The sequence below is a fragment of the Drosophila miranda genome, chromosome XL, assembly GCF_003369915.1.
Source record: "Drosophila miranda strain MSH22 chromosome XL, D.miranda_PacBio2.1, whole genome shotgun sequence".
In the NCBI taxonomy this organism is placed as follows: domain Eukaryota; kingdom Metazoa; phylum Arthropoda; class Insecta; order Diptera; family Drosophilidae; genus Drosophila; species Drosophila miranda.
Window position 1 is genome coordinate 20,731,475 of NC_046673.1, and position 27,664 is coordinate 20,759,138.

The 27,664-nt window shown below is 43.0% G+C and overlaps 1 protein-coding gene across 7 annotated transcripts in view; it reads right to left on the reverse strand.

Annotated features, from left to right (window-relative positions):
• The window catches only part of LOC108158188 (protein naked cuticle), an 82,904-nt gene that overhangs the window by 45,171 nt on the left and 10,069 nt on the right, over positions 1–27,664 (reverse strand). For 3 of the 7 annotated variants that reach the window (XR_001775231.2, XR_001775229.2, XM_017290422.2), the window contains exons 1-2: positions 26,446–26,620; positions 21,990–22,225 (exon numbers count right to left, since the gene is read on the reverse strand). The exons of 1 other annotated variant lie outside the window; for it this stretch is intronic. The gene's annotated coding sequence lies outside the window, so the exon portion shown is untranslated. Of the gene's footprint in view, positions 1–21,989; positions 22,226–26,445; positions 26,622–27,664 lie in introns of those variants that run through there. 3 more of the 7 variants (XR_004471180.1, XR_004471183.1, XR_001775232.2) reach the window with 2 other exon arrangements.

Sequence of the window (27,664 nt, forward strand, 5' to 3'; positions counted from 1 at the left end):
CAACCAAAAGTGGAAGATTAAAAACCCAAATTAATAAACCTTTTCCATGGTTCCAGAGAACCGTGTTGTGAATTTTGCACTTCGGATTTAATTTCGGTGTCTTTTAGAAAGCCCCACCCACAATACTCGACGACACATTTGGCGTGCGATAATTTCTTATAGAAGGCAAAAGTCAGCTAAGTCCTGCGTGCCGGGGATCCGGATCCCGTCTAATTACTCCAAGGACCGTCTCTGATGGCAGTGGCAGCCACAGACACAGACACAGCCACAGCCACACTCCTCACAACAAAGGCAAATAAGAGTAAAAAGTTTTTAGCATTTAATTAAAAGAAGAAACGTACGCAAACCTCAAAAGCCTCAAGAGCGAAAGCCTCAGCGCACGCTCCGTGCCGCATATTCTCAGCTCTTGCGGCACCATGGAGGCTATCAATAATGGCTTAAGAAAGACTGGTAGAAGCTTCAGTGTCTGATTCAGATTCATATTTTGATGCCGATGAAGATTCGTGTGTGTGTGTGCGTATGTAGATTCGGATGATGTGATTTGTCAGATCTGTCGCAGTGCGTGTCACGCGCTTGTCACGTGCCTGTCACGCACACACACACACGCACAGGCACTCGCAGAAAGACAGGCGTATAACTGACAGATGAAACTTGATTGCGGTCTGGCTGCTGGCCAATTGACAAGGGCATGGTGGCGACCGTGGCGTATGCGCGATAATTTGTGGGGTGAAGGACTGGAGGGGGGCTACCATGGAGGGTCTGAACACACATGTGTGTAACTCGAATCTATAATTTTCATTTATGCCCTACACTCGCCCATAAATATACACACATATAAAAGTGCTTATTAGTCTTCTATCGCATACTGCTTTCATGTAATTTCGTGCATTTTGTTTGCAGAGAATGAGTTCCTTGAATCGACTTTCAATGACTATAATTGCACAATTTGAAAACATGAAAATGAGGCTTTTAAGTGAATTATTTCTCGCTAACTTATACATATTTTATATCTATCCTCTCGCTATTACGCATGCATTACGTATGCGCCATGTGGCACGCATTCGACTAGATTCCCTGGAAAAGTCTTACACGCACTCGGAGCGTACGGCAAGTATGTAAATGTCCTCCAATCGTACGATTTCTTGAGTATTTTACTCAATTGCTCCCTGAATAATTTTCCATAAACCACTTTCCACCTGCCCTTTTCTAGACACAGCAAAGAACAACAACATTCAACAAGTACAATACACTACGATCCCCCATACCTTACCAATTCGTCCCACATGTATCATTGCTTTAAAGTTCTGTACCCAATGGCCTTCAGTTACTTGTTTAATTTCCATGGACGGCCGGCAATCTGTCGCAACTTCTGCCACTGACAATCTTTGACGCACTGGGAGAACAGGAAGAGAACCCCACTGCCACCGCCACTTGTCAGCTGGTGTTGCTGTTGTTTCCTATTCCGGGGACAATATAGAAAAGACATGATAGAAGCAAGGCTAACAGGGGAAGGGGGCTACACCAATCGACAGGGGACTGGGCCAAATTGTTTGGCACAACAAAAGTTTTCTTATTTTCGCGGCTTTTGCATAGTTGCTCTCCGCTGGCCCGGTCTCAGCCTAAGCTCTCCTTCCCGCCTGCCCCCAAGGGTGCTTTATTACAATTTAACTTTTCTTTTATTGCAGCATTTTTGTTGCCTTTGGCGTTGGGCTCTGTGGCTAACCAGGCAACCAGGCATCCCGAGCAAGGGCTCCCCAAGACCCAAAGCTAAGTCCAAAAACCGTCCGTAACCCCTAACCCGTAGCCCGTAACCCGAAACCTGGTAACCAAAATCAAAACGCCAAAGCCAACGCCGACACCAAAGCCCGGGCAAGAATGCCATTTTCCCGGCTGAGGCTGAGGCTGAAGGACATTAGCTGCTGGCCGTGGAATAAACTGAGCGAAAATGGAGGAAACCAGCTCCAGAAGGGGTGGCCAAGGGTCTAATAATGTGTCATGTGGCATATGCACCCTGCCCTCTTCCATCTCTGAGCTGCAAAGTTTCAGCACCACCTGAGTATGTTCAATAGCCATCGGCTGCGGTCTGTTCAGGACCATGGACCGTCTATCGAGATAGCCAAAGAATGCAAAGAATACTCGCGGAGCTACAGAGAGCGAAATGAAGAGTGCTGGAATTTCGTTTAAGAAACTCCATTACGAGTACTTATCCTTGACTTAATAATGCTTTCTGATCATTCATTTCCTTAGCCTGTCCTTCGATTAAAATATTGAATGGCCATAGAATTCTGCTTGCAAGCTTAAGCATAGGTAATTAAGCAATTTTGAGGGGCTGAAAATCAGTTAATTAATGATTTATCGAATGATCATCAAATGCTGGCCACGAAACTGCATTGAATTGATTGACGAAATTTCGTTCAGCAGTCCTCGTCGGTTACAGGGTATAGCCGTACTCGTTAGCCAGACCGCAAGCTGGCCAAACTGTTCTTCTGTTCCTCTACCCAGATTTCCATTCTCCATGCATGTGTATGTGTGTGTGTGTGTGTGTTTGAATCTGTGGAAGCGTGAGTGTGCATTGTGGGTATGTGGGTTATGGGTTTTCTTTTATTTTATACGTATTTCACTTCATTTTGCTGTTGTATTGTTGTGTCCTGTTGCCTGCCCATCTTGCTCACTCCTCCTCTTGCTCTCTCTATGTCTTTCTCTCCTTTTCTCCTCCCCCCCCCCCCCCCCCCCCCCTTCTCTCTTCTTTCCTGTCTTGCCCACTTCTTCTTGGGCTCATGCATATTTGAAATTCCCTTAAAGGCACTTCAGTTCTTTAGTTCTTTTTGCTGCTGTTGTGGCTGCCTGCGCTTTGTGTATGAGTGTATGAGTGTGTGTGTGTGTGTATGAGCAACGCCAATGGCTGTTTAGTGTACCTCTGTGTGTGTGTGCGTGTGTGTGCTCTCTCTCTCTCTCTCTCTGTGTACTTCCCCTAGCAGTCCTACCATTTGGTTCCTCTCACGTCGCTCCGTTTATCATTCTTATCATCATCAAGCGTTGACGGGCCTCGCCATTGTGGCGACCTTAATGGTCAAATTTAGGTGTGCTTCTGTGTGTGTGTGTGTCTGCTACGTATGTATGCATGTGTTGGGGTGATTCTGATATCCTTAAACTGCAATTCATGCCTTCTGCTCCTTCTGCGGCTTCTACCTCTGTTCGTGCAATTGTGATGATGGCGCATTTTATTGCCAACGAAATTTAATCGAGTTTATCACATTATTTTTTTCTCTTTTTATATATACATATATATGCCTGTGTGTGTGTGCGGCACTTAAGACGTGCTTATTAGCCCTATTAGTAATAATTGCACTACTGAGCAAATTTAGTTGTCTTGTGCATCATCATCTTCCACTGGCAAAGGCAATGGCCCTGCCCCTGCCCCTGCCCCTGCCACAGCCCGAGCCACAACCACAGCCTCAGAGCGTCAGAGCCCCAGCCTCCTACGGCATTTGCACATTTTGGCTTATTTTGTGGCGGGCACTTAACTTTTGAAGCTTTTGCGAGCGTTGTCGTCCTTGGCCATCCTTGGAATCGGGGTTTTGCGGCTTTTGTGTGCTCTTCAACTCGAACGGACTCTGTATCCGTATCGTATCCCTCTGACGACTGCCTCCAAGGACCTGCATTTACTTAGCTATTTAGATATTTATCTTTATGGAGCTTGTCCAAGTGACTTTTATATGCGAATTAATATTTGAATAGGCTGCAGACCCCACTGAGACCGAGACAGACAGACAGACAGCGAGAGGGCGGAACTGGCAGCCCGAGTGGTATATTTAATGGCTCGCATATCATGCGATAATTTGCCCCATTAATCCACAACTAATTTATTCAGGCTCCTCGAATCGCTCTTCAAATGATGTCATAATCAATTCCCACTCACCGCCGCTTTAATACAGAATATTGAGATTTAATTGAATCGGTCTGTGGGGGGGGCGGTTCTTTTTCAATGGAAACCACTCAATTATGCATTACAATTCCAGTTGCAGTTGCAGTTTCTGTTTCAGTTTTTTTGGTCATTCAATTATCTCCGACTCGGTAGGGATTAACCATTTCTAACAAGATGCCAGGAAGGGCATCCACCTTGCACCTTATTCTCAAGTGCCTTGCTTCATTTTCCTACAATTCTTGTTCCTGTTGCTATTCCAAATCGTCTTTTCGTGCTATCTCGAACTATACCGAAAATTACCATTAAAAATGAATGGCCAGCCAAATATTTTGCTTAACAAATTGACAAACAAAAGGAGCCAAGCAATAAACAGGGGCAATGTGTGCCATGTCCGGCAGGGAAATAAAATATATACATACATATAAAAGCCCAGACAATCAACAAAATGCTTCTCTAATAAGGGAGATGTCGGTGTGTGTCTGGAGGGCAGGGAAGCAGCAAGGACCGTTTATAATAGCGTCAAGGACGCGCCAAACTAATCTCCTTGTGGTGCGGGAGGACGGCAGCCAGGGCCGGACCGGGGCCAGACAGTTGAAGATCAAAGAGATGATAAACTCCCCCGACAATGACCCCCTGTGGGGAGTACAGTCGGTCGAGAGGGGGGCGTCAGGGGCCAGCCCGAAACAATATTTAAACATTTCATGTTACAGAGCTGCTCCTTTCGTCCGTTGTCTCCATTTTGCTCATTTTGCGTTTTCCATTCTTTTCACTTTCTCCTCCTGCTCCTCCTCCTCCTTCTCTCCCCCTCTTTTCCACCCACTCACAGACAGCCGTCGGCCATTTTATTGTTTGTCTTTCTGTTCATTTTGTATCTGCCTTTATCTTGGCACTTTTCCATTGTTTTATGGCCCCAGCTTCCCCTGCCAACGACTCGGCTTTAATTGCATTAAGCGCCTTATTAGATGTCTCAGCAATTTGCATTTTACCTTTTGTCAAATGTTTTCACTTTTCCCAAAGGCTCCCAAAGAGCCTCCTGAGTGGGCCAAGGCGTGTGGGCAAACACTTTTCGCAATTGAAACGGAAACGAGCCCAAACAAAGTAGTTCAGGCAAGATGGCTGCAATTAATTTAAACGATCTTCAATTAGGGCAAAGGAGGGGTCACCACAGCACATACCTCATGCCCCGAAATACTGCAATTAAAGATTACACATTATAACAAATAATATTCAATTAAGAGAAATTTCATAAGGGCTTAATCGGAATGAAGAGAGCTGGAAAGTACAGTGAGTCGAGGCTGTGGAGATCCTGTAAAGGCGAACAAATTAATTGAACAACAGATCGTAAATGTGGATAAAAGATTGAACAATTTGTAGACAAGATTTAAATGTAAATCATTCAAAGAAGGATCACTTGTGAAGATAGATCCTTAAAACAAATCCCACTGATTGGAATCTTTAGTGCCTCCTGGACTCCAGGGTATCCGTATCTCCCCAGCGATTATGGCCTCATTATGGTTTCCGCCATCCGCGGGACTCGCTCGACGAATTCTTTTATTTTAATTTTTATTTGTATTTGTATTTTTTGCATGGGTTTGGCGGAATTGTTGCATGGCCGGCAATTGTTTGTTTGCCATTTCATAATTTGCCAATCATTATTTATGGACGCTGGATTAACCTGGTTGATCCTTTTGCGGAAATTAAAAACTTTTCGCCCCTTCACCCCACATAATATTTATATTATTTATTTGGATGCTGCCATTGCGGTCTGTCCAGACAGGTGGCCATAAATATGTTTAATGAATCGCACAAACCGAAAACCGACTCTGTTGACAGGAATCTGGCGTGTTTCCATTACCCCGATCCATTGCCCAACCAATTTCCAAGCGTTTTTTCCCTTTTCCACTCAAAAGCAAAAAGGACCGAACGAGAGAGCGAAACAAAAGCAGCATTCTGTTGCACACAAAACTAAATCCCTCCCAGGGCGAGAGAGAGGAGAGCTTCAGCGGTGGGCGGTGCAATTAAATTTATTAAAGTCCCAATCAATAATTCAGGACAAGCTCCGACCGCAGTTCAACTGCGACTCTTTCACTGCAAATATTTCGTAGCCACAGCAAAAAACAAAAACCAATACCAAAGAGTCGTCCAGTGGGGATAGGGCTAACAACATTTTCAAGGGGAAATGAAATTGATTTGGCGCCAAAACGGCATTCCAAACACCCATTTGGAATCTACAATAAATTAAAATAAAATTCAAAATAAATCAAACGTATTTGAAGGGATTATCTTTAATGAAATTAATTAATAACTGAATTCACGTTCGCAGTTTTATCAAAATTCAATAAGTTTAGTACTAGTTACTACTGAACAAAATTTATTCATTTCGAGAGCATCATCTCTTGAAAGAAGCACCGCCAATAGACCCTTGTTTCAGAAAATTTAAAGAGGACTTCATCGTATACGTAATCTCGCGCTCTCCATTTCTGTGGAAAAATTTGGCTAAAACTTTTATTAGATCTCGCCATCTCCCACTTTCCAGAATCAACACTCAGATAACGTGTTTGGGCTTAATTGAATTTCATTCTCTATCTTTGTTTCTATGCCTTTCTCTGTGCAGTAATGTGATGGATGGACGGATGAGAAAGGGAGTGGAAGCCTGGCAAACAAGTCGGTCAGCTTGGCCTGGTTAAATGGCCTGCCAACATATGGCCATTAATTGCCAACGACTACTGACTACTGACCACTGACCCAGAGCTCCTTCCCGTTCTCTCTCTCTCTCTCTCTCCGCAGTATCTTAAAGATACTTTCATCTGGTGGCATTGGGTTGATTGAGTTGCTCGGCCAGACGGCGCAAACAGTATTCTATGGAGACAGCGAGAGACAGAGAGCAAATATACCCCCTCTCTCTCTCGTTCTCTGGAGACTGGCTGCATTTTTTTGGGTAACAAATTCTTCTATTTTTTCTGTGGCAGTTCATAAAATACATGTACATGCCGCAAGGTCATTGCTTTGGGGTACAGCAGCACAGGGGTTCGGAGGAAGGTAGAAAAGCTGGGAGGTGAGGCCGAACTTGACCTAGTTGGTGGGCGTGGCATGGTGTCCAATTGAATGCAACCATAAAAACAGTTTGGACCCAGTTTGAATTATTCAACGGCCCTACCAAATCAATTTGAAAATTTTTTCCTACTTTCTCTTTACTCCAGGGGCCACTGTCAGAGTTTCAACCCCCCACTAAAGCCATAATTGAGGCTCAGAGTAAAACTAAACGAGAGTAATAGCCACTGCCACGCGTTTGCTATCGATCTTGGAATAGACGCAATGAGGCCAAGGAAGGCAACCAAATTGTGGAAATCAACAAAATTATTTAAAGCATCAGGAAAATGAACGAAAGAGACCTTTTCTTTATAGAGTTTGTGGGAGTTCTGCCTCACACCATGAAACCCATGGATGCTCTCGAATATTCACCTTGATCTCTCTAAATTTTGCTCGCACTTTTCATGGCAGAGGCGAACACTTATAGAAACATAATGCTCTAGGGTTAATTCTTACACTTCTTTTATCATATTTCCACTTAAAGGAAGAGTGTGTCAGAGAGTGTTCACATGCACATCCACCACAAAGCTAATATACCCCTATATTCCGTGGGTATCGCCAGGGAATGATTTGGTGGCCAGCACTTCTTCTGCCCCTGTTCTGTATACAATTGTTTGCGGGTATTTGTTACCAATTATCGCTCCATATTTGTTCCCCTCCATCTGGCCGCATGAACCCTCTCGCATGCTCTGTCGACCCTCAAGTATGAAATCAAATCGAAAGCCATTGGCCTGGCAATAATCTCACTTGGCTTTCTGCCTTTGGGGGATTGTAGTTTTAATTTGTTGGCCTCATTTGGCCAACACCGCTGCACTTACACCTTCCCATGGACCCAATTGCCTTCCCTGGTCGTACACTTCGTTGAGAGTACCTTTTCCTTTCCCCTGCCCCTTCTCCATCCCATAAAGTACCATTAACCCGTTGGGTCTTTGGGGGCAACATTTCTGCTCGTTTTTTTCCATATAATTGACCCAGTCAATTAATAAATGCTTTCGCTTTGACTCCACTCTGCTTCCTTGTGGTGCTGCCGTCGCTTTCTCCCTGTCTCGCTTTCGCCCTGTCTCGCTTTCTACTTGCTCCAAGCCTCGCTTTCTCTCATTGTTTCCACGCTCGGTTGAGTTTGCTGCAGTTGCAAATAAAGGAAGAGAGAGAGAGAGAGAGAAGGAGCAGGACGAAGTGGAATATCTTTATTACAACATAATTAAAAGTAAATTTTTATTTTATTTTAATTTACTCTCATTCTACCCCTCTCCTCCTGCCACACCACACCACACCTTCGCTCCGCTCTGCTCCATTCTTTTACGCATTAAGTTAATGCGGAAAAACGAGGAGCCGTAAAGAAGTCGCAAGACATCGAGGCAGATGAACGCCAATGAAGTGGGATAAAGGGCGCTCGAAGAGGTCAACCTGCTCCCCGGCATCCGTGACTTTAAGTCAGTCACTAATTAAAGCCTCTACTCAAATACAAGGAAAGCAATCCTTTACGAAACCTTGAGGACGATAGAGTCCTGAACCACAAATCGATACGAATATTTGGTTAAAGGAAGTCCCCACAGCTGGTTAGAGCACCTAGTTTTCGGTCTAGAAACTAAATTACGTGTATGTGGCATTAGCTTCGTGAAATAATAATTGATGAGGGTGGCCAGAGACGGGCCAGGGAGGTGACATGGGGGCAGCGTGACCTGGAGCGAAGTGCTGCCTCTGACGCACACGCAACATCGCCAGAGTTTTATTTATAGCAGCCTCCCCTTCAGTGAAGGAACAAACAACGGCCAAAAAAAAAGGCTGCCAGGGATCTGTCGAGGACAATGCATATGCTAGCTATATATATACGCAAACACGCACACAAATAGACAAGTATACACACGTACAGATATACATAGATGTATATAGAATGCATGTGTGTGGGGAAGCAAACAAAATCAAAATTTGGAGCCGGAATTTATTGAATTATTGATCATCAGAATGCTGCTTTTGTCGACTCTTCAATTGAGATTGGAAAATTTAAAGGATTTCCAACGGGGATGATTGAAAACAGTCCCTCAGTCCCTGTTATCCCCACTGTTAGGCCGGACCCGTGACCGCCACGAGCCGAAAGTGAATTTTGGATTATGGCCAGAAGGGTTGAAGTTGACCACACCCCCTCCCCACCCCACCAGCCTCTGCCAGCTATAAATATCTGCTTGGGTACCGCGAAAGCCCCTGCGCGCTCTGGCCGAAACCAATTAAAATGCAGTTAACGCAGATTGCAGTTCATACTCGTATTTTGTGCTCCTATTATGCTCTGTTTGTGGATTCCGAGCGGATTACGAGCGGCCACTGTAAAATATCACACTGGAATAAGGATTGCCTCCGCAAAGCTAGAAAATCTACCAGATTGCAGGATTTGGATTAGATCGAATTAATATTATGGAAGCAGCTAGAATATCACAAAAACTGAGTACCGGTTAGAGTAGTGCAGTAATGTAACAAATTGTTTGTGCCCTGTGCAATTGCCTTCGAATTCACTTCAGTCTGGAAATCCTCTCTTGAAGCCTTTAGCCACTAAAATTAGCACTACTTTCAGTCAGCTTTTTAGAGCTTCACTGCCGAGGAAGTTGATCTTCCTTCACAAACTGTTGAGCCAAGGGCAAAAATCAACGGCTCTGGTCCGAGACATCTACGAAGGCAAAGGAGAATACTGAGGAAAGACCGCATGGAGTAAGGGTTAAGTGGAATGTGGGAAGAAGTCAGAATGAGATGGAGATGGGTGCAATTGAGGAAGAGTGGTTCTGAGCCAAGGCGAACCTTTGATAATGACTACAAAGTCAACGGCTTCAGAGGCAAGACAGAGCCCGGGACCGAGACAGGGGCCTGGTTTATGGCCAAGTGGTGACAACAAATGGCGACAGCGAATGGCTATGGCGATGGCGATGGCGATGGCGATGGTGAATGTATCTGAGAGATACGCGCTCGCAGTGGCCGTGCAACATATTGTGTAGTTTTACTACTTTGCTCGGCTTGGCCCGCCTTGGCCGGGGCTTTAACTACTTTACACCAAGTAGTACGCACGAGTGTATGTTTGTATGTGTGTGGTCGTATCTTTGTATCTGAGTATCTTTTTGTGCTGTCAACGACGTCAACTGACGACAGATTGACGCTCTGTTGTGTCCATGTGTCCATGGGTCTGTTAACCAGAATGTATTTCCCTTAAGAGCTATTTTCTATTTTTAGCCCTTGGCTTTATTTGCCATTCTTGTTTTGGTAGCCATTTCCCCAGTGGTCCTTGGTTCTCTCTTGCGACAATGCTGAGAGAGGATCTGCTCGCACACACACACACATATAGGGATATCCTGAATTTTTAATTTAACTGCTCAGTTTTTATTTGCGTGTGTGGGACATAAAAAGTAGATGAGAGATGCTCGTAGAACCAAAGACGACAAAGTTTTTGGCACGTACTTGCACTCGCACTCGCACTCGCATTAAAGCTTTAAAGGGGGAGCGAAAGCTGGCCTCTAATTAACTGCGTCTCAACTTTTTCAGCTGCTCCACAAAGGAAAAAGGGAAAAAGGGAAAGCAGGGAGCAGAAGGTCGTGGCAGTGGCAGTGGCAGTGAGACCCAGAGCCAGAGCCAGAGCCCACTCGAGTGCAGCTAACAGTTAAGTAATTTCAATTTGAAGCGCTCAACGTCAGATTTGCCACACACGCTCGCACTGGCACTCCCACTCGCACTCTCGCCTACACACGGATACGAGTATACACAGGCACGGACAGACAGAGACAGAGACAGACACAGACCGGCACAGGGCTAACAGCACACAGAGATTCCCACACAGAACCATGCCATGGCATGTAGCTCGTATCCGAGCGCTGCCTGCATATTAAAATGCTGTCAAAATTGCACGGCTAAATGTCATTTCATTTGGCATTTCTCTCCTTTCACTCACCCGCTCGTGCCCTCCGTGTGCCACCCTGCCACTCTTTCTCTGGGCATCTGTGTTTGCCCCTCTCCTAATGACTACCGTCAGCTGCAGGACACAGACATATATTACGTCTAATTACCACGCCCCCAGCCAGCCAGCTCTGGCTTCATTCCGATTCATCGCTGCACTAGATTTCCCCCCACACATTCCGGCGATAGCTGGCTGTGTTCCTCCGTGATTTTGTGGCTGAAAATCTGACAAATTTGATTTGTTTTTCAACAAAATTGAACCATTCGAAATTCAATTGGGAATCTAATAGGTTTATAGTTTTCGATACAACAAAAAAGGTTTTAATTATTTAATTAATAAAATATAAAATTAAACCATTAAGTAGTTAGGAGCGTTAGACATATTTAGTAGTCTCTCTTTCGACATAATGAAATGCTAAATTACTACAATGATACGAATGAAACTTTTTAAAAAACTGGAAACATTTTGGGTTTATTTTGTGGGGAAATTTGGGAACAAATTCCACAACTAAATGTGTACTTTTATACTCGGATCTTTCGAATGCCAAATGAAATGCATACATGACCAACTGACTATTTTATTGACTGATTAAAACAAATTAGCCATGAGGCAAGAGGGCATAAATTTATTTCAAATATAACGATGAAACGAACCGCATTTCCTATTCATGTGGCGAATTTCCCCGTTTGTTTTGCAAATATTATTATTATAAATAATTAAAGACTTGTAAAAACCCCTTACTTTTGTAAAAATACTGAAAAATTCAATTGACATAATTTTAAAAAAGAAATTGAGTCTCTCACGTGGCGTGGAGTGTATATTTACATAAAATTTTACGTAGCGGTAGTATTAAATGGTTTTTTTTTTAAATATCTTAAGCTTTGTATTTGTCCCCATCGAACGTTTAAATATTTAATCATGCTAAAACGAAAAGTTTGCCCAAAGAAGTTTGTGGCACAAACATTTTGTGGGTAAAGAACTATTCGAAAGTGTCTGAAAATTCCGAATTTCCAAAAAAATGCCCTCCAGTTTTTTGGAGTGCATGCCAAGGCGCCCAGAAAATGGCCAGAAAAGGAAGTGGGCTTGAAATCGATTTCAAGTGCTGGATCGGTTGGGGCATTGGGTACGGTGGGTACTGTGGGACCGTGCGAATTCCTTTACCTTAATTAAAAAAGTTTACAATTTCTCCTGGCACTGTGACAATGGCTTCCCCCCCACCCTGTAGTCCTGGTCCCCTAGGGCTACCCCTCGGGTTTCCCTTATCCACCGATGTGGGCGTGTGCGTGTGTGGCTGTGTGTTCGTGTCACATAATAAGCAGGCAAAGTGCGTCAAAAAATCAACTGCTAAACAATGAGAAACAACTTTCTCTCACTCTGTCTTCCTATTCCGCTGCCCATCACTCTCACTCTCACTCTCTTTCTGTGGATCTGTTTCCATCTCCCTCTCCGTCTGTTGCGCCACTGCCGTCTCACTCTTGGGCGATGGCTTTGAAAAGCCTGCGGGAATCAGCTGCCAACTTATTTATTCCTTATTTTATTTTATATTTTTCTTCTTTTTTTCTGTGCTTTTGTTGTGCTGTTGCTGGCGTCGGCTGGCAGAAAGTTTTAAAATAAACTTGCGTCATAAAAATTTAAAAAGTTTGGCCAAAGCACAAAACACAAAACGGTCACAGAGACGGGGAGGGGGAGGGAGAGGGAGATACCGAGCGGGAGCCGCCAGAGAGATTTGCGTTAGTTAAAGGAACAACAAGAAACGAAATGAAATGAAATGAAATGGAACCGAAACGGAAGCGAAGAGCGTGAAGAGGGAGCGGAGTGGTGTACAGAATTCTTGCAACATTTGTTCTTTATGCAGAAGTTTGGCCTCCTGCAAGAATGTTTTAAAACCTGGTAATACACAAGAACATAATTACCGGAAAAGGACGAGCGAGAGAGAGAGAGAGGGGGATTAGACAGACAGAGAAAGAGAGGGCATATGAGAGAAAAAGGGATAGAGCCATGGGAAAACTCAAGTTTCCGTATTTGCTTGGTCTTTAAAACTTGTCCCAATATTTTGCAGAATTTGCAGACTTTTTTCAAAGATTTTAGAAAAAAGATAAGATATTCTGAAGAAAAGGTTCGGAAATAAAAATTGTTGAAAATTTCTTGATATTCTCCAGCTGTCGGAACACTTTTTGTAGCCTGATTGATGCCTCCTTTGTCATCATTATGGACATTTCAACTCGTTTTCGTTTTATGATCCGATTTGGAGGTAATAAAGCCAAGTGAGGCAACATTTTTTGCGTGGGCTACAAATCCGGTAAATCTTGCTCGCTTTCTCGACTCTTTTTCCTTGCCCGTTTTGTGCTCTCTTTGGTGCTGCCCCGGTTTTGGGGCTTTGTCTTGGCCAAGGCAGCGTGAATGACGAAGAAACGCATTAAAACTGATTTATTGCTGCAGATAAGTTTGGATTTATATGCCAAAGTCAAGGCACTGCCCTGTCTTTTGCTTACCAAGCCTCCCGAGCTTCCCAAGCTTCCCGAGCTTCCCGAGCTTCTCGCCTAATCTCAGTTTCGTCCGGGGCTCGGGGCGGACCTCTGAGGGCATCCACAGCACATTTAATTAAGATTTAACCTTTAATTACGATTTAAAAGATTACAATGTCAAATGCACGCTATCATCCACCCCAATCCCAATCCCAATCCCAATCCCATTCCCATTCCCATTTATTGGCGATTCCACTAATGCTGAGAGCATTTATCGATACGCTGCCACAGGAAGGATATGATTATGTCGATAACAATGGCATAGACTAGGAACGGGATACCAATACCCCTCTGACATATCATTTTCTATGTGCTGCAGGGGCACTCTCATTGTTATTTGCGGATTTTTTCCCCATTGAATATTCTCTTTTATGGCCCCCGGCCGCATCCTCGTTGCGTGCTAATTATGCAAGCGCTCGGCGTAGCAAACCCAATGATGCTTACCCATAATCGTTATCGTAATCGCCATCTTTATCGGCCTTGACATTATCCCACACTAGATGGCGATGCGATTCAGGAGATTCAGGAGACGCGTACGACCAGATGAATGAAAAAGCGCGATGGATGGCACATAAGTCCGTGTGGGGTAGGCCCTATGCTGCATATTTTTGATTTACAGATGGAAGATCTGCCTTGAATGTTATCTTAACAATTTTAAAACGTCATTGGTGCATAATTTGTCCTTTATTTGAGAATAATTTGTTTAAGTTTGGCCCGAAATACAACCAATACCACAACATTTCGAAGACTATGCCATGGAGAATTCAAGCGAGATGAGAATTTAATTTTCATTGCGAAATGTCGTATTTCTTTTTGTGCAAAACTTTCTTTAAAAAGCAACAAACATTCTCAGAAAGCATATCTCTGGGTCTGGGCTCTGTTTCTGGCTTATTTTCCATTGTTGTGCTTAGCTTTATTATGAGCCTTTGTTAAAGCCGCTAGTTGGAAGATGCTGTCTTGGCCAACACTTCGAACGCCTCCCCTTTGCTCTCCATCAAGGGTCTGGGGGCTGGTATTCATTATAATGTCAAACGCAGTATCTGGGGACCTACAGACAGTCAGTCTTGCCTTTGTCGTCCTTTCCTTCAATGCTGCCACTCTCTGTCCTCGTCTCTCGTCTTTCTCTAACCTCGCACATTTTTTTTCCCTCCCCCCACTGACTATCTTGAGCTTCCATTTGCTTTTTGCTATTTTATTTTATTTTACTTTATTTATTTAATTTACGAGTATGCCCATGGTCTCGGGCTGGGTCTCGGTCTCGGTCTCGACTTGCGTTCATAAGTTTATTATTTATAATCCCACTCAAGTGCGACACTTCTCTACGAGTGTGCTCACGAGTATGCCCTACTGCCACGCCTCCTAATGCACACACACAGACACTCATATAATGTATAGGTGTGTACATATATGTACAGTTGGGCTCAGGCATTTACACCCCGCCCTTGGCAATCAGTTTATATTTTATATGGTTTATTAACAATTTGCGCGCGCCCCGACCCGCCCCAAAAAATAAAACAACACCAAAGTTTTTATGGCCATACTGCGACTCAAAAATATTGCCGCATCAGCACAAGAAAGTTGGAGTTTGAGTTTGAGTTGGAGCTAGACCTGGAGCTGGAGCTGGCGCTGGAGTTCCGGGAAATGGGGCGAATGGTATGAAATGCTTTTATTGCGTTCTATTATTGCTAAATACGTTTTTATTTGTTTGCCTCGCACAAAGCCCTGACAAAGCCCTGGCAACCCCCAATGGATTCTGGGCTGGGACACTTTTAACCCTAGAAGATCTTGTATATTATAAAATATTGAATACAATGATGCCACATCTTTATTTAGTCTTCTGTTCAATTAAAAACAACAATAGTACACACAAATTAAACCATAAAGACTATTTTTTTTCTGCTCTCATGATAGGACACGTGAATCATTCCTAGATTAAAATTAGAGACAAAGATCAAGATTGGATCATTTGATAGGGTAAAAAGCAGATAATACAAAATAAACTGCAATGGGAAATTCAATTTATTTATGCAAGATACATTTGGTGCTGGCCATAAAAACTTCTTTGACATTTGCCACATGTTGAGCCACACAAAAGTGCTCTTATGGGGGCCAAAGTTCGGAGTACTTTGCTGCAATTGCAATTAAAAAAAACATTGGAACAGGCGAATGCACTCGTCTTTTCACTTCTCCCATTCATACACCAAATTCTCAATAAGCTGATTGCAAAATTGCATATTTATCGTCGACTTGTCGAAGCTGTGTAAACACGTATTTGTCTATGAAGCTAGTCGTATTTGCCCCAATATTCGGAAGGCTTTTTTGGAAACCAATCTGCCAATTATCTGCTGTATTTGCTCGCATATATGTATGTAATATGTATGTAAATTCGAGAGGATTATGTATGACATATGTCTGTGAATGGAAAATATTGATACACAGAAATATTGTGCGTCGACAAATGTTTCTCCCTCAAGGAATTTGTCTAAATATTCATTCGATATTTATGAGAGGTTCCAATCGTTCACCGCAATATTTGTTATCCGTAGATAATTCGAGTTCTTCACAGACAGAGCATCGCCCTCCCAAGCGTAGGATGGCTCTAGCCCGGCTGGGATTTTAGCCTAATGGTAATAGATAATTGCATTCTGTTTTGTGTATCTTTTCTCTGCAAGCAGTAAGCGACTCTATCGATAGCAGCTCGAATGTTAATTCCATAAGGAACTTTTCCTCTATCAGACTCTGCCGCTGGCTTCTTCTGAATGAACTCGTGCCACATGTACTCACTGCTATCGATTACCATCTAACGGGTCATTGTGTTCTCCGGCGTTTATGTTGACGTTGACCCCCTCACCACCCACCGCCCTCTCGTCACACTGATAATAAAGGGCGACGACTGAAAACTTATCGATTTTCGATTTGCCCACATATTCCTGGGTGCGTGTGCCCCATCCCGTGTGTGGCAGGCATTCAAATTGCGGTAACAAATGTCGCTGTACACACAAAGGCACAGGCTCACAGGAGCCGAACGATTGTGGACTGTGGATTGTGGGCAGAGGGCTCTCCTCCGCCGCAGGGCAGCAGTGAAAGAACAAATGTCAAAGAGCAACCCGACGTCGTTGTCATTTTCATCGTCGTTGTTGTGAGCGGCGCCTCCCTGATTGCCAAAAAAAAAATATAAAGAAATGAACGGAGAGAGTAGAGGAAAGACGAAGAGCTGGAACGGTGGACAAAAGGGCATCGTTGGCAGAAGGCAGAAGGCAGAGGGGCAGAATGCCACTCGTGGAGCAAAGGGCAATGCGCTTAGCACAGCAGCCTGTTGAATGTCTGACTTACTCCCCACTGCCCCAGCCACCACTCAACGGCGCTGACAATGAAAGCCATAAGAATGCCGCTGTCTATGGGAGTGAGTGAGTGAGTGAGTGACTCTGAATAGAACTGCAAATGGAATTGGAAATGGTGGGTCGTGTGGCTGGGGGTGAGAGACCATTCCATTTGCCTGTTTAATGCAATTTGTTTTTGCTTTTGATGATGTTTGCTTCTCTGCTATGTACAATACATACATGTATTTATATTTCCCTGCCGTTGTTGTTATCAGTGCAGACTTCTGTGAAATGTAACTGTAACAAGATCGGATGATTAGGCTACGCAGCGCCCGAAGGCACGTTCTGACTGATTTTCTGTCTCTCTCGCACGCACTCTTTGTCGTTCAATGTTAGCGCCGTCGTTCGGAGGAGAGCCACGCGGACTAAGTATCGGGTATATTTGATGGTCCTTCTTTTAGACGTCAGTTCTAAACATTAAATTGTCCAATATGCCAATCTATTGGGAGTTCCTCTAAAGAACTCTCGACTTTAACCGTAACTGTGGTACGCCATCACAGTGTTGTTTATAAACAGTTTCTACATTTTGGGAGGCTATTTTTTTGTAGAGGTACACTAAATACTTTTGAAAATGAATGTCAATGACAGCTTACTCTGTCTCTCTCTGGTACAATAGACCTTTCTTTCTCTCGCTGTGGGATATTTGAACTCAGAACACAAACGCACGCAGGCACACACTCTCAAAAAACACACACATAGACGCCGAAAACATGGCGTACAACGGTAAAGCAAAGTAAGAACAACAAGAAAACAAAATGTGGGTGGGTGCAGGGGCAAGGCAACAAAGCAACAACTAAAATTGAAAGGCAGACAAATAAAAAGCGCCGAAAGAGCACAAGACACACACACACACGCACACACAGAGAGAGAGAAAGAGTGATGGGGAAGGAGAGGGGGATGGGGGATGGGAGATGGCGAGAGTGGGCCGAAAAAAAGGGATGCTGTACGAGAGTAACTACAACAAGAACAACACCACCCAACACCGAACACTGAACAACATGATAAAGGCCCAAAAATCAATTTCTGTGTCAATTTTTTTCGCCTGTCCCTCATCCCCTCATCTATGTCCTTCTCTTTTTTTTGGCGCTCCGTGTGAAGAAAACCGAGGGATAAAAAGTGCGTGCGGCTTCCAAGGGAAAAGGCAGAGCCAAAAAGGAAAAGGGAACCGCAACAAATTCGGCTCATATTTCAAAGGAGTTTCGGGAATGTCCTTGGATTTGTCGGAGCTTGTTTTCGGGGCTGGCAGAACAGGACGCGGGCAGACGAGACCCACACCCACCAGGCAGAGAACCAAATTAAATGCAGTCCTCGCATAAATCTTGTACACAAAACAGGTCGCCATCCCCGACCTGGAGTTCCGTTCCCCGAGTTGGGTCATTGTTATCGAACAGCCAATTGGATTGCAAAAAGTCTCCAAGGACACCAAATAGACTTTACACATTTTTGGCTTCCCCAAAGGGAAGTGTGTCAAACATAAATACAAATTTTGGTTATTTATGGAATGCGGCAGCGCTCTCACATATGTATGCCACAAGTTGCCATCCCAATCCATCCTTCTCAATTTCCCTCACCTACCGGCTTACCAAGAGCAGCCCCAGTGGGTGTACATATATTCATCAAAGATATTTAAAGTCACGCTCGAAAAAGAGCTACTCGCAAAAGTGGCAAAAAATAAATTGAATTATAACGATTATAGTTTTAATGTATTTTTAATAAGGAAGGAAATGGACCTTTTATATCTGAATAAATTACATTTCTGAAACCAATAAAAATGTCATAAAAGTAAACAACAATCAGAAGACTAAAGTATTGCTTTTATGACTATTGTTGCCATGCAGCGATGCTTGGGGTGATTTATAATTGTTTTTGGAGGAACTTGAAGCTTATTTATTGTATAGTAAACATTGCCCAGCATGATACACATTGGATGTTTGTGCAAACACCATCTGCCGAGACGCATACAGATGTTTGGGCTTCAAATGATGAATTTTGAATGAAAACAGACGAAACTTCCTTAAAAATCCTGACACTCTGCCACACAAAATCTGTAAGAACCAAAATGAGACGTCAGCCAGCAGAAAGGTATTCCCAGCAGGATCTAAAATAGCGATTTTCCAGCAGTGGATGCCACACGCGCACACGGCTTAGGTGGGGGCGTGGCAGGGGCAGAGCCATGGGCATGGGCATGGGCATGGGCGAATATGGCTGACAAGCGAAAAGCCTGAAGTGAGTTCACGTATTTTGTATTTTTTGTGTGGCTCTGTAGTTTGATGTTGATGTGGTTTTATATTTATTTGGGGGTTATATTTATTGCATTGTTTACCGTGCATAAAAGCGAACGACAAGTCGGTCCATTTGTAGCCCTTCGGGTTCCTATATCTTTTCGGCCACGCCCCACTCTGCTTGCAACAAAGGTACGGGTTATTTATGTGTGTGTGTGTGTGCCCCTGTCTGTACGTGTTTGTTGCGTGTCTCTGCCTTCAATGCGAATTGAGGAAAGCGTTTTGATTATTTTACAGCCTTTTTTTCGTTCAATTTTCGCTTTGATTTTTACCGTGGCCCGTTGCTCTTCTTTGGCTTTTCCTCGCTCTCTCTCTCTCTTTCTCTCTACCTCTCTCCCTCTCTCCATCTCTGTCGCTGTTGCTGCAGGCTGTCTGGGAAATTTATGCCGACATCGCCTATATTTATAGATACCTTCACCTGTCTTGCCAAAAGTCACTTACGAAATTAAATTTGTTGCTGTCTCTCCCTCTCTCTCTCTATCTAGCCCCCCTTTTCTCCCTCTTACTTCTTTGGCAACCCTCACTCGAAATTGCTTTATATTTTTTGTGGGCTTGTCAACAGATTCTCAATTATGTTCGCTGCACATTTGCCGCAAATCAAATGGAAATGAGCAAATGAAAACAAGGAAGTACTGCTGGAAAATGAAGGAAAATGGATAACGGTTATGTCGATGGGGCAGTTAAAGTTACGGAAATGTGTTGTGCCCTGAAAGAAAAAGATTTCCACTTGGCCTGCCTGTGGAGTACAGGTACAATACGATAATAGGGGGAAGCAATTGAAAATTTGATTTGCTTTCAGAGAATCGACCACGAGGGTAGACATAGAGCAAAATAAACTAGTTTTCAGCTTTCTATTAGTGAAGGCGAAAAGCAAAAGCACAAGAACTTCCTCGAGGATCTTTAAAGTAAACAATAAGCATCTAGAAAAGAATAAAAGTATACGACTTTAGCGACGGACACTGATGAGACGGCTGATTAAGACGACGGCTGAGTGAGGAGAGTCCTCTCTCGGGCGCTTGACGGCTCTCTGCGACGACCGCTCTCGCGCATTAGTAATCCGCTCTCGCGCTCTAGTGATCCGCTCTCTGCTCTCTCGCTATCGGTTTTAGGACGCGAGCGTGCAGGCAGCACAGCCTCTAGGTGAAATTATTTTACGGTTAAGCTTAATGTGGGGCACTGAGAGCCCTAATTAATTTCAATTTTTTTTTGCTAGGAAATGATGAAAGCCAGCCACATCTACAGAAAGTGAACCACATAGTTTTTGGAAAAATGCGGTGTAAATCACTTCACTTACAAGGAACTTGCAACTTGGTTTAGGGGCATACAATAATTCGCGGAAAGTTTGGGTCTGAATTGAATTTCCTCTCTCGCGTATCTTTATGGCGCTTCCGAGTGCTCTCCCCCTACTTGCTGAATGGCGCTTTTACTTGTTCATTCTTGTTTGTGTTGGGCGGCAGCGGCAGTGGCAGCATTAGCAAGTTTGTTTTGTACAAAAATCAGGAAAATGAACGCGACGAAGAGGAATTAGTGGAAAAGGAAGAAAAATAAATGGAATAGGGCGGAGAGAGTGAAGGGAGTGGGCAGGAAGTAGAAAAAACAAACAAAAACAAACCCAAGAACATGTCTTTGACATATTAATAAATTATATTCGAGTAATCTCCTGGGCATATTATCATATACAAAACATACATACACACATACCCGTACACACATATGTACATACATCCGTAAGTACGTACTCGCATGCCCCACTCAATGTGCCCCATCCACCGTGTTTATGGGCCCCCTCTGGCTCCTCTTTCATTATTTATATTATTTTATTGTGTGCATTATTTTACATCGCATTTGCTGACAAAATGTTGTTTTCGTCATCGTCTCGTGCATTTGACTAATTTCTTAAAAATGTTCGCCCATTGCCAAAAGCAAAAGCCAGAAGGAGCGGCGGCCGAGATCAAAATCATCACAATATTATATTAAATAAATGCTGAGTGCCGCCACACAACAAATCAAATCAAAAGTAGAATATTAAATCAAGTTCTATGGACTCCTAACCAATATACTTTGTGACCTGAAAGTGTCTGAGAATATCGATATTTGAAGTGCACGTTTTATATTCATTATTTACTAGTATCATGGTGATGATCTTCTGAAATCCTTTTACGAGTATAGGCTAAGGGATTTCGCATTAAGCATAGTAAAATTCCACATAGCCTCCGTTCCCTGTCACTCCTTGCCACATACTTGTATCTAGTGGCATGCTTTTGCTTGGCATTCCAGCAGAGCTTCGTCCAGTAAACTGTGATTCATGGAAATATACATACATACATACATGGTTAGTGTAAAATTGTTATACGATCGAGTGTTGCAACATTTGCAGCCGCATTCCTGGGGCAGACTCACCTCAATCTGCCCCTCTATAGCCGTATCTATGCCGTCCCCATTCCTCCCTCATTCACCCTTTCAACACAAATATTTGCAGTGTCACAGAATTGTAAATATTGTTGCCAGTAAAAAAATAAAAATAAAAACAAAACAAAACCAAAACAAGTAGATAAATAAATCCGAGGGAAGGACAGCAAACAACTTAATGTTGTTGTTGTTGTTGTTGTCGTTGTGGATTGTTGATTTTTTTAGTGGTGATTAATGCAATGCCAGTGTGTTGGTGTATTGGTGTATTGGTGTTGGTGTTTTGGTGTGAGTATCTATGTGTTGAGCAGTTTTATGCATTCGCTGCTGGAATTCTCCTTATTTCCTACACCGAATCGTATTTCATTTAATCTTTTTTTCTTTTTTTCTGTGTATTGTACTTGGTGCACTGCACGGCTTCATAAATAATTTATTTACTTGGCTACTCACCCGCTGATGGTTGATTTTTGTCGTTATGATTTGTTGTTGTTGTTGTTGTTGGGTTGTTGTTGTTGTTGATTTGTGGGCCGGATTGTTAGCTCATTGGTGACACAAATCAATCAAATGCCTGTCATTCCAAATATACTATATACATTCATACATTTATCGGTTTTTATTATTTTTCTACGATTTGATTTTAAGTCGTGTTTTTGTTTTAGAGTTTCTTAGGTTTTTTGTTGTTTCATCTATGATTTATGCCACAGAAATTTGTATTTCGTTCGTTTGTTTATATATTTAATTGACTCAATAATTAATTGCATCCAAAAAGATATTTATAACGGTCGACATTTTGGCAAAGCTGCCATTTTGATTTATGTATTATGATTGCAATAAAAAATAGTCACAAAAATAAACTCCAGGAAAGTAGATCAAAAATATTTGATACCCTAAAGGGGGCACACCGAAAAGTCTGTAAAAACATCTATAGAACCATTAAAAAACCCTTCACTTATGTCCCTTTGTAGGAAAGTCTTCTTCTCAATTTTTACTTAATTTTCTCTAACAAACTGCCACTTCAAAGGAGATCCGACCCTTAGCCAGGTATAATTTTTGACCGAAGCGAACTTCTTTCGTCGAACACAAGTGCCCGACTGTGCGTAGGAATAACGAGGACTGTAATATGTGTGAACGATTCCCGGAAATACACATGCAGCAACTGCTTAGTGCCCATCGTGGGCTGCATCGTTCCGGAACACTATAATAATAATTACAATAAGCATTGGCGGCAGTGGCAGTGGCAGTGGCAAATATTTATCCACATAAATTTTGGTGCAGTGGTTCAAAGGTGGTTCTACCTTCCACCACAAAAATTGCACGCAAATCACAATTTTAATTTTAATTCTTTTCCTCACATTTTTCGGGCGAAAAATGATTTTTGTTTATGCCATAAAAACGATGAAAAATTGCACAAAAAGGCTAAACAAATTTTCTTATGAATGAAAATGTGCCATAAGCGAATGAGTGTCCCGCGCCCCGCGTCCCGCGTCCCGCTCCTTGTCTCCTTTATCTAGTATTCTGTGTGGCATCAAACACCTAATGAAAATCAACAAATAATGTTTATCGACTACATGAGCCACACAAGTCCTTCTCGCACTCTTCTCTCTTTTTCTCCGAATGGATACCAAATGATGGCCAAGAGCAGCATCTATCTGGCCTTCAGAGTCTTGCATTCAGCACCGAATTTTCTCCTTTGAGCCAATCAGATTTGCACTAGGTTCATTCCAACGCTGAGTGACAGACGACCGACGGATAGGGGGGCGAAGGCGAAGGCCGAAAGATGAGAGACGGCCTCAGAGCTGCTGTCCAGAGCTTGTACGAGTATCAAAGGTAAAGACAGGCTGGACACCGAGCTGGAGCTCTGAAAGCCAACAGAATCTGGCCTGAAGCTGAGTGGAAATTCGATATTGCCCAACAACAACGCAGATTGGTTTTTCAAATGTGATTGAAGTGCAAACTACCGTCAGTCCTGCGCTGGAATGTTTTCCTAGGACTCTGTAATTGTTTCTGTCTATAGTACTGTCTATATCATTACTTAACCTAATTATTAACTATTTCGTCACCTTGTGACCACATCAAGTTGGACAATTTTAGGGGCCTATTCGTATGAAAGGTAAGCCAGAAAGCAATTTAAAATTTCTCAAATTTCTTAAAAGCGCTGCTTGACTTCTCTGGTTTTTAATTATTGTCTCTCAATTCCGTTTTCATCACAACAAAAAGTGTAAGCTATGCATATCATAATAATAATACATAAAATCCACTTCAATTCTCTTTCAGGCGAAACAATTTCATTTGAATTCTTTGGTCAAAACCAAGTAATTAATACCTTCAGAATTCTCAGCAAGAAACACCGTCCAATTCGAAATCATTTGAGCTAAGTGTAGGACTTTTCCTTCCAAAAGATTTTGAGCCAATCAGAAGTGCCTATTAATTAGAATACTTAGAAACCTCCTAAGCTTTACAATTTGATCAACTTGCTGATGATTTCGTGTTTCCCCAAAAGAATATTTATGTTAATTATTATAACTATAATTAGGAAGCCCACGAAATGTTTTTTGGGCAATCAGACAGCTTTGTTGTTTAAGATTGGAAGCCATTGGATTCCCGTACTCCTGCCCGCAAGCTTTGGGGTGCTTTAAAACTAATCAGACGACAGTTCAGAGGAAGCTTAGCAGGCAGTGGCAGTGGCTTTCTTGCAGTTGGCTTTAATGCGGCAATTTTCATAAATTTCCAGCGCGCTTTTCGCAGACATTTCCATTCCGCTATTTCGCGCACAGCTGCAACCCAAGCGGCGTATGTGTAATATTTCTAATGCCAAAAAAGGGCTTGATTCCCCCCGGCAGTGGCCAACGGCAGGGCTGCTGCAGCTGGCCAAACCAAATGCGCTCCAAATGCTTCAACGCACACTTGCACATATACTAAACGCACACGCACACACACACACACACACACATACATGGCTCAAAGTTTGTGTCTGCGCCACACGGCGTATGGGCAACATTTTTGATAATTATACGACGAGGCAGCTGCACGTTAAACACGCCAAATGCAATTAAGTGCTTCAAACGGTGTTTTCTTTTTTCCCCACACATTTTTCCTGTGGGCTTGTCACTCTTCTTCTTTTTTTTTTTGGCTAGAGTGGGGCCGTTCTTGCTCCTCTTCTTCTGGACTCGGTTGGTGTGTTTCGCCGCTTTGTTTTGTTTTTTAATTAAAAATTGAAACTAAAACGCCCAAGCAGCTTAAATATTTAACAATTGACAGAGAGAGAGGTATAGCCCGCGCTACTGTGCTGGGCGACAGAGACCAATGCAGAGACAATTAGAAATGTTTGTGGGTCAGGGCAGGGGGTAGAGTTGGGGGCGGAGATAGCGCGTGTGGCGAAATGGGAGCGGAAATTTGGGAAACTTTATGGCAATACCAGTCCACACTTTCGGGATTTCCCTGCTAGGCGAAGGACTTTCCACAGGGCGTGCGGTGGATTAGCGTTTTTCTCTTAAATTGCTCCACATATATTTTTCAAGAATTAGTCATTAGCTATGGAATTAGTATAAATTGTTACATTTCTTCTTTTATTTTGATTTTGTTCCAAATTTTTGACCAGTTCCAAACCCATTGAATGTGGGTCCAAACATTTCATTGCCCTATTTTCGGTATTACACAAAATTCAATGAGAATGTGCTCAAAGATCCACTTTCTATTCACTTGGAATTCCTTCTATTAAAATTTTATATTTTTGAATAATATTTAATGCTTTTTTTAAACAATAAATACCAGTTTTAAGCGTGAATTGGAACTGTTCCAGAACACATATAAAATCATTCGAATTTTCGATAAACTCTTTTAAAAGTTTGCTGATATTCCATAAACAATTTAGGAGATATAGAAAGGGTCTAACCATTCGAAAACATCATTTGGTCTATGTGCTTTTCATACTAGAGCTCGAAATTAAAGCCTACAATATTTAATGGGTACTTGGATTAATTTATCATAGTTTATATTTCATATTTCGACCATTTATTGTTTGCTCATATCGTTTAAGTGGTGGTTTAAAGGCTTATGCACTTTACTTTGAAGTTACCTTTGATTTTGCGAATATTTACGAGTCAAGAGAGAAATCAATGTCATGTCTTAAAGCCCTCCAATCGAATCACTAGCAAATATCCATTGCATACTTTCAGGTAGCCAGCTAAGAGATAAAGCTCATTTACAGGGTACAAACAAGGTCTGAGCTGCTAAGCACCTGCCACTCGGGCAGGCACACGACAGCCTTTGTAATTAATTTAGCAGCAACAATTTTCCCAGACTCGGGCTTAGTGCTTTCTGTGGAACAAAGCAATACTCCAGAGACCGAAAGGGACAGGAACTGGGACTGGGACTGGGCCTGGGCCTGGGACTGGTGCTGTTGGGCCTTAAACATTTTGGGAATTAACACTTTAAGCTCGAACAGTTTCATTTTTAGCCAAACACCACGAGGATCGAGCCATGTGCCCCCAAAATGCTGCACGATGCTGCCTGTTTGCGGCCAGGTGTTAAGCCGATTTAGCTATCTAAATAAGCTTACACTATTTAATTTGCCATCACAAACATTTGAAAGGGTTCGTTTAAAACAACTCGGAAATCTTGTATGCTAACATCTTCATAGACATCGTTTTATGGCTTTGGTTTCTGGTTCATTTATACTATTATTTATGCTTTGTTTGTTGTTTTGGTTTATCATTTGTTTGTTTCTGTTCATTGCACTTTAAAAAAATATAGTAAAACAGCTAATGGAAACACTCTTCTACAAACTCAAACTTTTCCAATTGAATTTCGTGGCGATATGCGAATTTTGATGGCCTGTGTTAACGTTTAATGGAAGTCACCGAAAAAAAAGAAACATCCCAAAGTTCAGAGGGAGAGGGGGACTCACACAAGAAATTGTTTTTCAAAAATTGAACAGAATTTTTTGGCTGAGAAGTTTTCAATTTGCGTTTTTGTGTGGGCCGCGCCGAAGAACAACACGACAATTTCCCTAGGTTTTTCAGGTGATTTTCTTGGATTTCTGTGGAACACGTCGTGCCGTCGGCGAAGCTGAACGAGAACTGAAATCAGAATCGGAATCGAACGGCGAGTGTGCGAGTGGGCCAGTGTGCCACACTGCGAGGCGATGACGACGATGCCACAGCCGATGCCGAGACGCGACGAGGCGGCAACAAGGCGGCAACGAGGCGGCGACGGAGTGCGGAAAGTGTTTCGGTCTCGGTTTTTGGTTTCGCATCTGGGCCCCTTCCGGCTCCTCTTCGGCCATCCATCCTCTTTCGGCCTTGTCGCATGCGAGAGATTTTCCTGCTGGTGGTGGGAAATTTTTTGAGCGGAGCAGAAATTTCCCTGACGCAGCGAACGAAAGCGAAACCATGGGCGCCACGAGCCCTCAGCTCGGCTCGCGAACCAACGCGGCTGGCATCTGGGCTGATTTCAGCCATGACTGGGAGAACATTACCGTTTTTTGCTTCTCTTTTGGCCAAATTGTGGGCCTACCTGTTGCTTAGCAACTCGGACAGGCGCGGAGATGAGAGGCAGAGTTGGGCTGAATTCTGCTGAACTGGGGCGGATTGGGGCGGATTGTGGCGGATTGGGGTAGGGTCGAAAGTACCCATTGTCATAGTGCCAAATAGCATAAAAAAATAAATAAATAATAGAAGGAAGCTATCGCTCTTCCGTCCAAAATAAAGTTAAAGTTTTCCAGCAACAGCAGCTGTTTCCAATAAATAAAGTAAATTAATTTTCTGGAAAACTTCCAGAGATTTTGCATCGTTTATTTCTGGAGAGCTCTACCTCTCCCTCACCCTCACCCTCATCCTCTCTCTTTCTCGTCTCTCTGTGTGTCTGTGTGTCTGTGCTTCTCTTCCTGCCAGCGCCTAGAAGTAGGCAAACACTTTTCTGCCACTTGAAGAGGGTCAAAGAAATGTGGGAGCAAAAAAAAAACAAAAACGAAGATAAACTAAGAGAATCCCCACATCCACATCCAGATCCACCTACATATGTATATGTGTATATATGTATGGCTCTTTTCCCAGTTGCCCAAATCGATTGTTTTCGTATGCGCACTTGAGCTGCCTTCGATTGTCAAAACATCTAAATGACATTTG